Source organism: Varroa destructor, unplaced genomic scaffold (genome assembly GCF_002443255.2).
Source record: "Varroa destructor unplaced genomic scaffold, Vdes_3.0 BEIS01000004.1, whole genome shotgun sequence".
NCBI lineage: Eukaryota > Metazoa > Arthropoda > Arachnida > Mesostigmata > Varroidae > Varroa > Varroa destructor.
In genome coordinates, this window is record NW_019211457.1 from 31,459,954 (window position 1) to 31,473,926 (window position 13,973).

The following is a 13,973-nucleotide window of genomic DNA, read 5'->3' on the forward strand; positions in this document are numbered from 1 at the left end:
GCTTTCTATATACGATTGTAGCAAATAACCAGATATACATATACATTTTCGAGTTTATCTAGGCTTTCTTGGTTTGCGGCGTTGTTTATTCCTGTTGATCTAGCTTTATTGGCCGTAGATGCATACGGATTGTTAGGTTATTCAAAAATAACATAATGCTTAAGGTTCTGTTATGATCAACAAGCGTTTTCCTTGCAAAACTTAAATTTTATCCACAAAAGTTTATAGGAAATGTATAATAAAACCAAAAATTGAGTTTAAAAATGGCTTACTTCAATTTTGCACACATTTTATACTGTTGTAGTGTTTCATATTGAATTATCACTTACACACGATGGATCATTATATTCTTGGCCATTTTCAAATTTGAATTTCTACGTTCCATACAATTGTAATAGGTGGCATATATGTGGTGCTGAGGAAAGCCTTGTCCCTTGGTAACAGAAATATAAATTTTTATTGCCTAGTCAGAACGATCGAGTTCAGAGTATGACCGATAAACCTCTATTATGCAGAACGTTTGCTTCAAGTGTATTATAGTCAAGATAAGGTCGTGGTTTCCCAAAGTCTATCCTACGTCTCGTCAATTAACTTTATTGCCTATTGCCATGTGGCAAAGAGTGCGCACAGCTGCTTAGAAGATTTGAATCAGGAAAAATTGAGGAGGTCCCAAATCTTATCAAGACAGAGTCTTCTAGATCTTCTATTAAGCGGATTGTGCACGTTTAAAACACGTCCAAATTTCTGGCATTTTTATATTTTCTTTTACCTTTCATCTTCTAATTTTTCGTACATAGGCGATGTCCAGCATCCTAATAGTTCAGGTTTAAATCCGTTACAGCATATCAGATCAGTGTCCCTAAGCATTACTTGAAGGATTTCGAGTGTGCTAATAATCATTGAAGTTACCTTACAACTGGGGCTTTTTAAGTAGGTACTTTTGAAAAATTGAAAAAAATCACTAGAGTTAAGGGCATCTAAACTACAGCATGTTAACCAAATGCGTCACAAAAAATCTTTTAGAATACAAACTAAAATACCATAGAAAAGAAAAACTTTCAGTTGTTTAGTTGGGACTCGATTGGGAGACCGCGTAGAGACTGTGCATTTTCGTTAGCGTACACTTTATAGTACAAATAAGTTCTTGTATAAAGTAAAGTCGTTTAAATATATCTTTTTTCCAAACCACATGATTTAATACCGCAATCCATCACTGGCTTTTCTCAGTCGTAATATACTGAGAATAGCATAGAACATATTATTAAAAAAATAAAAAAAAAGGTGCATATAATGCTCTGTCTATGCATAATGAAAAGTACTTATGTTTCTATGCACGAGGCCTTTGAAATTATCAATAACCAACTCTCAGTGTTTCTAGTGAGAAAACAATAGCGTTTACTGTGCAAGTACAGGCCATATTGTCTTAAAGTTAAGTTGAAATTTAATTATACATTGTTTGAAGGTATGCATATAATAGCTATATATATATATATATATATATATATATATATATATATATATATATATATATATATTCACTTCACGTTGACGATCCTCTAATGTCTACTATTCTACATGTATTAACCTCGAGCGAGTTTCCTGTCCGGGTCATGTATTGTAGAAGGATATACGTCCTATACATGGGCCCACTCCAAATCATATCAACGCCCATCACCTTCTTCCGTTGTTATTCAATTTCCCGTTGCAAGCCTACATTTTCCTTACACACAACAGTAGTACACTGTCAGACGCGAGAATAACCTTCACTAAATATCCTGCAGCCTTCGAGATGTTATCGCTCGAAGCCAAGGCCGCCATCGTAGAGCGAATCCGCTACTGTGGTGCGCGAAATCGTTTGACTTCGCGAGCATTCTCATTTCCGTTGGCCTGCGCAAGCACCGACATTGAGCCGCATCTATAGCACGGTACATCCACCCGAAACTACCCGTATTTAATAGCACTTCCCAAGGCCTTTACCATAATGTGTGCAGCCTATCTTGGCTTACGTAGATCCACAGCAGGATTCAGCTCGTCGTAGCTAAATTGTTTTTCGTCGGAACATCAACGAAATTAATTGTTTTTACGGAGCCACTTTGAAGACCGCGAACGTTGTGGAGCCCTCGGCAACTGACGGCGTCGTCGGTAACGGCCTTCGAACGGTAACAGAATGTGGAGGTTCTCTAGTTTGAAATTTAATGCTTGGAGCATTACGTTCGAAGCTAATGCTTTACACCAGATGGCTGACACTCGGCACTGGTAGTTAGCACTTCTCTAGTTAGTCGTCGGCTAAACACCAATAGGTAGGCAGTATCTCGAAATTACGCGACGCTTGCATACGCATTGAAGCACCGCGACAATTTGTGGCGTCTCGTTAATTCTGTTCTGTCGTCTTATACCACGATTTTATAAAGCGCTTGGAATAGCGCGCTCTTCTAACGGTTACCGACATCTTAGAGGTCGCATCGCTGATTAGTCGGAAAAATATAAAGGACAACACAGGATTATAGCGTGATGGCAATAGATGATTTATTTCAAAGCAACGTCAGAGATTCGTTAAGTAAAACGCGGTTTTCTTCAGTGAATGCAAGCTTCACATGAGAGCTCTTATACGAGATAGTAAAGCGTACTTTTGCCTTCAAAAAGCGTATACGGTTTACAATTAACAAATTCTAAACCGCATACATTTCATTAATCCTATTTTCGTAGCATACGCTTTTCATAACCGTTTATGAAACAATTCCCGATCCATACCACGAACGATCTTGACTGGGTAAGCCGTAACACATACAGCACAAACATGCACTCCTTACACGCACACTTATAGGCCTGAACACATAATGTAGCGTTCGAATGCTCACGGCCAGAGAACAAAATCGCACGCTGACCGCTGTTACGATCATGTTAAATGAACCAAAAAGAAGCGCCTCTTACTTAACTGCCATGCTGCTTTGGGCGGGGGCACAACGTCTAGTGGTACTAGATAGATTAGCGGAGGCAAACAGGGCCACTTTTTTTTTCCTAAGAACTGCACCCAACAATCTCCCAGTTTCGTTACAAGCAAAATCTTCTTGACACCGATAGACCGACCGTTAATTTATTTATCTATTTCAGTTAGGGATCGACGTAGATGGGGCATCGAGACTCATCCATCCGCCCTTTCTCGCTTTGCCATTTTTCTTCTTTGTTAGTGCCTATCTCAATCGCTCAAGCAAAATGCCCCATTGATAAATTCATACATTCACCGTATAGCTGTCAGCGTCTAATGGCCGACCATAGTAAATGTCGGTGATGTCCGTTTCAGCCGGTATAACTGCTGTTGCTGTTCATATTGTTGCAACTGGCTAGCAAAGATTCATTTGAATTACTTATTTGTCATTTCTACAATCTATCCGCCCCGGTTGTGAACCCTTCGTTACTGCCTATCAAAGGAATGCATTACATCGTTGGGTTTGCCGCATGGTTCGTCTCAAGTGTCATTTCAGGTAGCGTCTGTATCAACGCCTGCGTCCCATTACTTTTGTCCTAAAAATATGATTCTGAACCAGAGTTACAGCTCTGGGCTGTGATTTGCTTCAGACGTTTCATTATCGATGTAGTAACTCTGCTGATTATGATACAATCGAGGCACACGGCGCTTCCGGCTTTTGCGTCACTCCTACTACCAAAGCTTTAAAAAGGGTTAACGATTATGGATGATAGTAGAAAGTCTAGCTATTTGCATGTACAGACTCGATCAGGTTGTCTTCTCAATATCGAGCAATCGTGAATGAACTTTCTCTTGCTTAACAATATGATGACATTCGCCGCACCGCCTTCCTTTTGCTTGCAAACTTGTTCGCGCGCTCCCATCAATGAGAAAACAAACGATCGATCTAGTTTATAAAGGTGCTAAACAAGTTGATGAAAGTTGTTTAAAAACGCGTTTGTATGAGCACAAGTTCGACTCCAAAAAATAAATGCAGGATTCGTTTTCTGCAGGAAAACTTATCCCTCTGAAGCAGCAATGTTTAACTAACAAAGTTTAAACTTGATGTAAAATTCGAAACACGTATGTAAGTTGCTAATTGCGGACAATTGCTACCAGTAACACTATAACTATTAATACAGGTATCTCTAGTATTTCAAGTATAAATGATATCTATTGAGAGAACAGAGCAGGACAGGAAATATATACCAAACACAGAAAAATAGCGAGGCGCTTAAAGATAAAAATTAGTTAAAATTTGCGCGACCTCTGTTCTCTATTTTCCTCAACACCTTTCCTCGTAGATATTAACCTCACTGCCTCGGCGTCTTGCTTCTATAGTTGTTTTCTTCAGCTGCTGACTTTATTACCGCCACTCGTTTCCATTGAAGTCATCGGTATTTTTATTGTCCAGAAGTCTCTACATTAGCAACAGATAGCTTTCATTCTGCCGCCGTATCAAATTGTATGCTAGTAGGGCTAGTTGTTTTTCTTATATGTTTATACTCTCCTACGTTGAAAAGACCATGTAGTTGGGTCGAAGGAGTCCTGAGCTATATCCTACCAACCAACTTCCGCCGATTTCTCTCTTCACCATCTTCTTTTCGTGAAGATTCTTTCCGTTACATGTTTCCCACCCTTCACTCATCTCTAATAACTCTTTGGCCTGAGCACGTGCATCTAAAGCTTTCATATTTAGTTGTTACGCACCCCCTAGACCCTCAGCAAGTCTTCTCATTGTTCGCTCGTTTATTCGTCAATGGTCTTTCAAACGTAGTTCTTACGTTAGTGCCGTTTTTTGTATCTCTGCCTCTCACGCTCCCTGTTGCTGTTTTCTTGGGGCTGTCTAAGCCCGGGCTAATTACATCGGCTTTGGCTAGAACCAGCAATAGCGGCCGTATCCTACTCAAGTAAGGTCACCCCACCTCAGAAAACAGTGGTCACAGCGACAAAAGCGGCAGCAGCAGCAGCAGGCGAAAAAAGCAAATAGTGCCGTGCCTTGCGTAGCAGGATGCCCGGACACGGGCGACAGGAAGACAGAAATAAGCAACGTCCCTTTATTCCAGCCACTCAAATCCCCACTCCACGAAAACAGATGGCCGAAGCTCGTAGAGGATAAAGCTGCAGAGGAAAAAGACATGTACTCGGCAGCGGCTACCTTTACATTACATGTACAGTGATGGCCTCAATCTATGTAGCTTGGAGAAATACGGACAACAAGATTAAACGCGATGGCGGCAACGAGTAGTCTCAGTAGTAATTATAAATCGTTTCGTGCACGCTAGAACTAATGGTGCCATTTTCCCTGCTGTGGAAGGGGAGCTCGTGTGGTGGAACGTACCGGTAATAATCATATGTTGCTATGTAACTAAAATCATACTTTTGTTCGCTCAAAACTATGTAGGAAAAAGGTCATAGACGTCAAACGTTGCACGCAAACTTTTCGTTCGATTGACTAGATATAGCAACATTGCTTTCACTAATAAGTTAAATGTTTTTTTTAAAGCCAAAAAACGCTTATTGTAAGAAGAAGAATACTGCCGGATGTTTCGATTAAAGTATAGAGGGCAGTAAGAAAATCACCTGACCAAAGCGATAGAAGCAGTATTCTATAGTATATAAGGAGGTGCATATATCTGCTTTATACTCAAAGAAATAACTGCAGTTGTTTTGCCCGATAGAATGTGTCTGTTAGCCGTTATTCAAATTGAAGGTATCGCTGCAAAATATGTAACTTTTGAAAGGTGAATGAAAAATTATAACAACTCCCGGAACTTCTATCGCGCGCTTGCATCTGGCTTTCTTGACAAAAGTTCCATATGCACCGATTTTTTTCCTCACCCCGTATGAGACATCTTGAACCTCATCCATCTTGCATGTCGATGACTCTATTGCGAGAGCCCTTTTTCTCGTGAATGTGCGCGAAAAGATAAAGATAACATAAAGACAGCTATCAACATATAGTGCCTAGTGTCCGCATCTGTATGAACGAGACGCACTTGTATGGGATTTAAATCTTTATCAGGCTTCCGGGATTTCTGCCTGACCGTTTTATTCCGGTGTAAGCTCCCGTTGTGAATGATATTCCGTATATATGCCTATGTCCGAAACTATATATGTGCGTATATGTGCGTTTGTTTGCCTGCATCGAGATTTTAGCCTAGTTGCAGTAGAGTAGAGATAACGACGTGGCAGCATATTAAAGCCAAACCAAGGGAGAGAATAGCGCGAGGTAAACAAGCAGGCAGGGACACATCATTGTATATATAGTTAGAAGATGTAGACGCTGACATCGCCTTGCGCAGATAGGCTGAAGTAACGGAACACACTTGATGGAAAAATGCGCGCCATTGGCACGCCTTTCTCATACCATCTCTGTGCGTCGTTAGACAGAAACTTTTGTCCTTCATCTACCTAACGGGACTCTATTTTCAGCTTCGGAGATGGTCAATCCTCAGAATGTTTTTTCCTGCCTTTTCTGCTCTGTATGAGCAAAACAGTGGAAGTAAGCACAAGGTCAAGGAAACCCTAAGGCATCGTCTAATTAGGGTGGAGCCATATATTGGCTTCGCCAAGGAGTAACGAATTTTGTTTACGCACATGAGGAAATTTTGATATTGAAATACGCTTATCGTGAATCGTATGAATGAATCGTATATGCTGGAGATTTAGACGCAGTCGTAGATTATCCAGCGTCACAGGGGCAATGTGCACACATTCTTTTACGATTATTTATTGCAGGATCCAGCAGAGTGCCAGGAAAGGAAATTAGTGAAAAGAAACTAAGGAGGAAGACCCTTTCTTTTATGGGCGAAGTTGTATCCATATTTGCAGTACTAGTGGCGACAACAAATTTCTCGTATCAGAAAACTGATGGTTCGGCCACTCGTATGAAAAAGTGACTGCCTCCTTTTTTCACCGCCAGGCTCTTGTAGCACCAATCATATTCTCCTTATGCTACTCCAGGCAATCTATCTACAATAAAGAAGGATTCTCATTGTCCCTCGTTCTTCGATAAACAGAGGGCCAAAGGCCAAGCTAAGCCATACCCGGATTAATTGATCATGGTGCAATGGCAAAACGCTGGGAGCGCGTTCGCGCACGAGTGAGGCAAAGAATGGCAAGGAAAATGAAAGCACTTAGGCCTGAACAGCAGGAGCCTGGTGGGTGCCGTAGTATTATGAGACTTAGGATCACATTGGAGAGGAATAACTAAAGGCCGTGGCAAAGTGTGCAGCCCATACAGGCAATACACGAAAAGGGCCGATCGCTGCTAGCAACGGACCAAGCTCCAAATAACCCCAAAGTGAACGCATGGAACACTCAGCACATAAGGTCAGACAGATACGCAACTTGCGAGATATCGCCTCAAGGGGTTGGGGTGCAGTCTGCACATACACACACACGCGGTCGTTGATATCGGTTGGAAAAGGGATGCGAGCTCTGACAGCGATGGACATCACTTCTGTTACTTCCGTTACCGACGTCTTCATGGGAAATCGATTCCACTTGGTATACCCAGGAAAAACAGTGCGAGAAATGCTATCCGCGGCTGCTAAAATCCTCAGGACGGGCTACCCCGCCTAGCAGTACGCACATAACGATGAAGCTTTTGTTAGGAACTTAACCTAACTGGGCCGAGTTGGAGGAGCCAGCCAGCCAGCCAGCCAGTCAGCCGAGCTCGAATTAGAATCTTTTTCGTTCCCGTCACTTAGCTCATTGGTTGGACGCGCACAAAGAAATCGTATGGATTTCTGTTTGTTTCTGTGTGTGTGGGTGGGTGTGTGTGTGTGTATATCAGTGGGTGTTTACGCGCGTGTGTGTGTGTGTGTGACTAAACGGTGAATGAACGAGCAAGGAGAGACTTTGTGCCGAGCTATACTAGGTAAGCAGCTATCGGATAACGCGTCAAAAACCGATATATTTAGTTGTACAACTCAAGCTCCTACGAAGCGACTCTGAAACGGTCAACAGCCCTTTATCAGATTCGGTGACAAATTATTTCTCCGCGCTAATGCCTACAAATTCGACGTTCTTCTAGCGAACAAAATATATCTGCTTGGTTTTAGTTTAAAATCTCCTCTACTAAGTGCCTGATATGGTTTGTTGTAATTATTCCTTAAATGCTTTGAGCTTCATACCCAACGCTACTTTATTGCCATATTGCTTCGAACGGCAAATTTCTTCAAGGACGAAACGAATCGTCTGTCTACAGAGTTGTCGTTCTTCTTCGTGTTGGTGAAAGCGCCCTGTTCCGTAAATCATCGTATGATATATTGACCCTCAGCGAATACGCCTTAGGGCCAAAGCAACTCGTAAGAGTTCACCCCTACTATTGTAGACCCCTAGTTACGTAGAGCGATGCCCATGGGAACGAGCGCTCTTTTTTGTAGCTTCTACGACGCTTTGGAGAGAATATATTAACCCTTGCCACTTACCCATCCTGTGCATACACACCAGCAGACATATGGACCGTTTGATGCAGTTGTTCTTGATGATGAAACTGTCGTCTTTGACGTTTTTGTCGGTGGCTTCCTGTAGAATCATGCTGAGAGTGTAAACAAATGCAAGTACATACCTACATATGAGCCCATGGAGAGAAAATGAGTCTAAAAAATACTTATACGTAGAGAACTATAACGTCTAAATAAAAAAAGGGGCTAGTTACTCATATGTAATGTCGATGCCTTTTATTCCATCCCACATGTCTATTACACGAATGTAAAGTGTGCGATACACTCAGTGGAAATTAATCAAGATTTAGTAGAGATAAAATGGAGTACACATCTGATTTTTAGTACACGAATATGCATCCAAAATATTGTGCTCATATAAGATGTATTCTTATAGAACAGCATATGCTATAGTGAAGCGATCCTATAAAAAGTCTTCAATTGCAAGGTTATTTTAATAAGGGGTACTTCGTTACATTGCCAAAATCAAAACTTCAATGCTTTTTCAATGTCCAACAGTTTTGCTCAACATGCTTGATGGGTATATTGAAATTCCTTGGTTAGATATTCCAACATTCTACAATTACATTCGATCTTCGGCAATGTCTCTGTAGTCCTAAGGTCGAATACATGTTCTACATGTGTTATGTTGACGGTCAATTGTACAACGCAGTTGAAGTTTATTGTGGGAGAAGTTAGTGGACATTCTCTCGCATACGGGATAGAAAACTAGATCTACTGTATTGGGTTTAAAGGGGAAACATTTGACAAATATAAAAGTGTGCATTAGAGGGCTAAACAGCGTAATGCAACTGCGACAACTGATAGCCACTTAAGCGTAACGTTGTTAATTTGAATAGTGTCACAATAAGTTATATGTAAGGAATAGGGCTTAAGGTGGTTTGGAGGGATTAATAGAAATCTGTGCTTTCTTGCATCTTCCAGAGAGCTTTTCTTAATTAGATCCATAAAACCAAAAGAGCAGTTCATACTAGATAACGCCAAAACATTAAGACCAAATTTTATTTACCTTTGTTGATAGTAATCACAAACACCTCAACAATGCTATAACATGATAGTATGTATGTTTACGTCATATAACTTATACCAGTCTTTATAGACCTTTTAAAACGTATTCGATGGATTTGTCAATGCTCTAAACAAAAGGTCAACGGGCGGCATGATGTCCATCAAAATTTTCTACAGAGTCTACGGTAGAGCCCACGTAGGGCAAAGCAAATGACGCCATATCTGTTATTTCTCATAGGACCCCACTCGTTATTCCTCATTGGACTTCAGGAAAATAGGTCTGTATCGATCTCTGAGAGCCGTTCTTAATAACGCCGATAAAATATATATTGGTAGTGATTTGGTTATTAGTTTATTTGTGGGTTCAAAAGTTTGTGTTTGACTTGCGTTCCATTCCCACTACGACTGAGCCAACTTAGAACTAAATTTTTTAGGTTACAAGATTTTTTATTTTTGATTCTCTTCTTTTACTTGCCTATAAGAAGTTTGAGACAGTCTTAACGGAGCCGCCGAAACTCATACAAATCTCTAAAAAATTCTACTGTATATCAATATTTCAGTCACCACTTTTAGTCGTTTCGATACATAGAAAGCTCTAAGTCGGATGGTAGGAACGTTCGACCTGTAGCCTAAGAGTCGATAACAGGCATGATTTTTCAGAAAACTAAGGTCAATTGTATAATTGTAGAAAAGGTGTTATCACAGGCTCATAAGAACGATTTATGGATTTGGATTTTTTTTCTACGTATCTTTTTGACAGGTCTGACGGATTGACAAGAAGTTTTCACTTTATACATTCAATTACAGAGAGGTAAATGAAGAGGTGAGTTCGCTGATCAGTTGGTCATCATCAGGGTCGCAGAGATTTCGTTTGCATATCTATTTTCCATCTTAAAGAAATATCAATTGAAGGCATCAGTCGTAAACTACTGCGTACGGTGTGCTTCTTGCGACAGTCCTGATCTGAGGAAATTACTATAATATAGTATCTAGTGCAAGCGTAAAAACAACAAAGTACTAATCTCCACTGCTTAATTATCGATTAGAGGTCTGTAATGTAGTTTTATACGCGCGTTAAATACTATTCTTGGCCCCAAGAGCAGAGAGCGTTTTCGGCCCAAAAATTGTCATCAGACTTTATTTAAATTTCGACATACGCATAACTGGTGTTGTCCAGACATTCAATATTATTACTCGCGTTCCAACGGAGTAAAACTTTGAATTACGCTTTATATGTATTTTATGGAAATCATTACCTTTCTGTAAGATTTGGCGCTCTCACTTGAAGTAAGGCATTGATGAAGTTATCCGGATTCAGAAAATTCGCACGCAGAATGAGTGCTACAAGTGAGGCCTCGAGAAAGTTGTGTTCAACGATCTCCATGAGGGTACTAATCAGAGATTGTACATTAGATTGGAAGTATTCTATAACTGTAAGTTGAGATTCTTTATATCAGAATGTATTTGCGTTTAGATTTGTGTGGAAATGTTAAATAAATCGTCTGGGAAGCACTACCTTTGGAACGGACCGATCTCGCACTAGCGCATCAGTATTATCCACTGACTTAAAAGTACTTTCTTTCAAAGACTACCAATACTGGCTGACAGAGATTAATCAATTTTAAAGCTAAATTTATTTCACTTCTGCTAGAAAAATATAAACGGTCGCGTTTGATGAGTCAGAATCGAGCTAAATGTACTATTAAACTGAGTAAAAATGTCTCTACTCAGAGGCTCTTCGAGATCGTTGGAACCAAATCAACAATCTGGGACTTAATACTTACAATCGGTAAGCGTCAATTTTATCATACGTCTGATACTAAGTAAACGTCGTACATGTACCATTACATATGGGGGTATATTTGGTTTCTCATAACAAATTAGTATTCCTCCGACGTTCGTAGATGGCCTCTTTTAATGAAGTGCCACAGTAGGGTACGTTATGATAGCTAAGATCAACGTAGGAACAGACTATCCCCCACATGATTGTACTGGATATTTTATCGCACTTCACTGAGATTTCAAAACGAACGGGACATTTTCTAGCCTTGGCTAATTCTGGTATCAATAAGCAGGTCAGACGCGTTATCTTGGGGGTGCTGCCTGTAAAGTAACGTGGGTTGGAACGGCCAAAGATGACAAACCAATATATTTAATAGCTAAAGGTTTAAGTTCATTCAACTTGCTTCATGTCGGATAATCATTATCATATTTTTAGCGGCCTGCGGCCAAGTAAGTTTACGGGTTTCTGATCTTTACTTTGAAGGGATGCATAATATGAAACTGCTTAGAAAAGCTGTACGTACAATGGGATTGTTATGTAGATAGCAGTGCTGACTTTTAAACAAACGTTCGTCTACAGTTAGAACTGTGCAATAGTATAAGTTTATTCTCGTTTACTGAATGACGTAGGTTCTATAAATAATTAAAGGTGCTCTTACTACAGTTCCCGCAATTGTTGTCTCTATTTACCATGGGCGTTAAGCAGACCACTTCGAGTACAACTTAAACTCTTATTATAAGTGACCGATTTTGTCATCTATATAAATAAATATAAAATAGAAAATAAAAACGATTTCTGGAGTGAACTTTTTAAGAAAATTACCGAATACTCTGAGAAGTATATTAAATGGAAATGCAAGAAACAAAAGATACGTATTTTAACAGGTAACGCTCAGAACGCGCAGAAAAGGTAACGCTCAAATGGAGCTTAGTCTCAATCGAACATCAATTTTAATTTTATTATCTTTATCAGTGTTGACTGGGGCAATTACAATATTATTGCCAGATAGTAATTTTAATGTAACTTTAGTTGATCCTATAGGAAGAGGAGATCCAACTTCGTATCAACATATGTTTATTTTCATTTTTTTTTTTTTAGAATTTTTCCTGAATTTGGAGTTATTTTTTTATATATGATTATTATAGATGATACATTAATATATTATGAAAAAAAGGAAAAAATGAACCCTTTGGTAATTTCAGAACAGTTTATGAGCTAACTTCACACTTCAAGAGCACCAGTACAATCGCATTTTGGGCGTTGTAAACTACGTAGAAAAAAGTGGATTTGAACTTCCGACAGAAGTTGATTCATAGTTAAAGCACAGAAGTACCTGACTGAATTACAAGTGACTCAGAAATGCAGGCAGATAGCTTACACCAACGCAGGCAAACATTTGTCGAGGACGCTGATATTTCGAAACGCAAATTTTTTAATTTATATAATAGTTATATAGATAATGAACATCTTTAGGTCCTCTAATAACACTTATATGCTTGGGAATGTATAAACCAAAATGGGTTAGTATAGGATTTGGGTCGCTGTCTGCAATTTTGCGAAATAGCTTGTAACTATCCGTCCCAGATTTATTAGAGACCATTAAGCGAATCACGCAGTCTGATAACGCCGTTCTAAGCTTAGCCGAGCGCCACAACTCTATAGAAAATTCCCATTTGGTAAACCATGAACGGCTCAATCAGCCCCAAAATAGCTGGTGAAGATATAGAACTGATGTTCTTCAACATAACCTTTACCCACGAAGTGTGTTCCGTAGTGTTGAAAAACATTGTGATGCCGTAATTAATGAGGCCGTACAAAAGTATTTTGTACTTTTATCAGAGTGGTCTACCGGTGCAGTACACCACAACTGTGCGTTCGTTTTCAATGAGGGGTTTCTTATAGCTAACTAGATTCTGTGAAATTGCTTTTGCTATCGCCAGATCTAATTCCGATGGAGTTTTTCATTTGTCAACCTTTTGCTTACAGGCTCGACCGAATGAAGATGCACACTATGGATGCACGTGAAGACTTCAAAACAGCACGTAACTATGACATCAACGCATGGTCCAGCTAGATTATAGCAAAATGTGAAACTAATAAAATTCGACACTTCAAAAATGATAAGTACACTCAATAATAATAATAATAATAACAATTATCATTATTTGTGCATCTTTTGTATGTCAGCGCCTTGTAAACAACTAATCCTGGTTGAACTGTGTTTCGGTTATTCGTTCTCAGGTATAAGCCTGCTTTGTCCCGTTCCCTGTGTGTTAAATAGTTTTTTTTTTTCAGTTACAGAAAAACCACAATGGCGTATTAGAGATTAGTATCAACTCCGTCACATTCTCGTCATGTAAATTCATGGGCAATCGCCGTCTCACCTCAATATAATTCGTTTGTGGACAAAACAACGAAAGCAGAATGATTCAAGTTGTCGGTGTATCTTTTTGTCATCATGGACGTCGAAGTGTACATTTGTCGATTGGCGCGTGCTGAATAAAAGGACACAGCTAAGCAAGTGTTTTGTCTTTAACTTCGATAGTTCTTCTGTCTATCTAGATCAGTTCCGGATTCGAAAACTGCCGAAACAAATTTTAAGCTATTTAAACCTGCGTCATCAGAGATAAAATTTTTAGTTATATTTCGCTATTTACCGATGTTTGCGAAACTTGGTTTTGTATTCTCAGTATGTTCAACTTACGCCTCGCAGCTAAGTTTTGATATGCGCCACTTCAGGTAT

At 39.6% G+C, this 13,973-nt stretch overlaps 1 protein-coding gene across 4 annotated transcripts in view; it reads left to right on the forward strand.

Annotated features, from left to right (window-relative positions):
- LOC111249646 (uncharacterized) overlaps positions 1 to 13,751 on the forward strand; it is a 183,081-nt gene extending 169,330 nt beyond the window's left edge. For 3 of the 4 annotated variants that reach the window (XM_086986252.1, XM_086986251.1, XM_022803770.2), the window contains one exon: positions 13,217 to 13,751. The gene's annotated coding sequence lies outside the window, so the exon portion shown is untranslated. The remainder of the gene's footprint in view (positions 1 to 13,216) is intronic. The other variant, XM_086986253.1, reaches the window with a different exon arrangement.
- Positions 13,752 to 13,973: the final 222 nt, after the last annotated feature.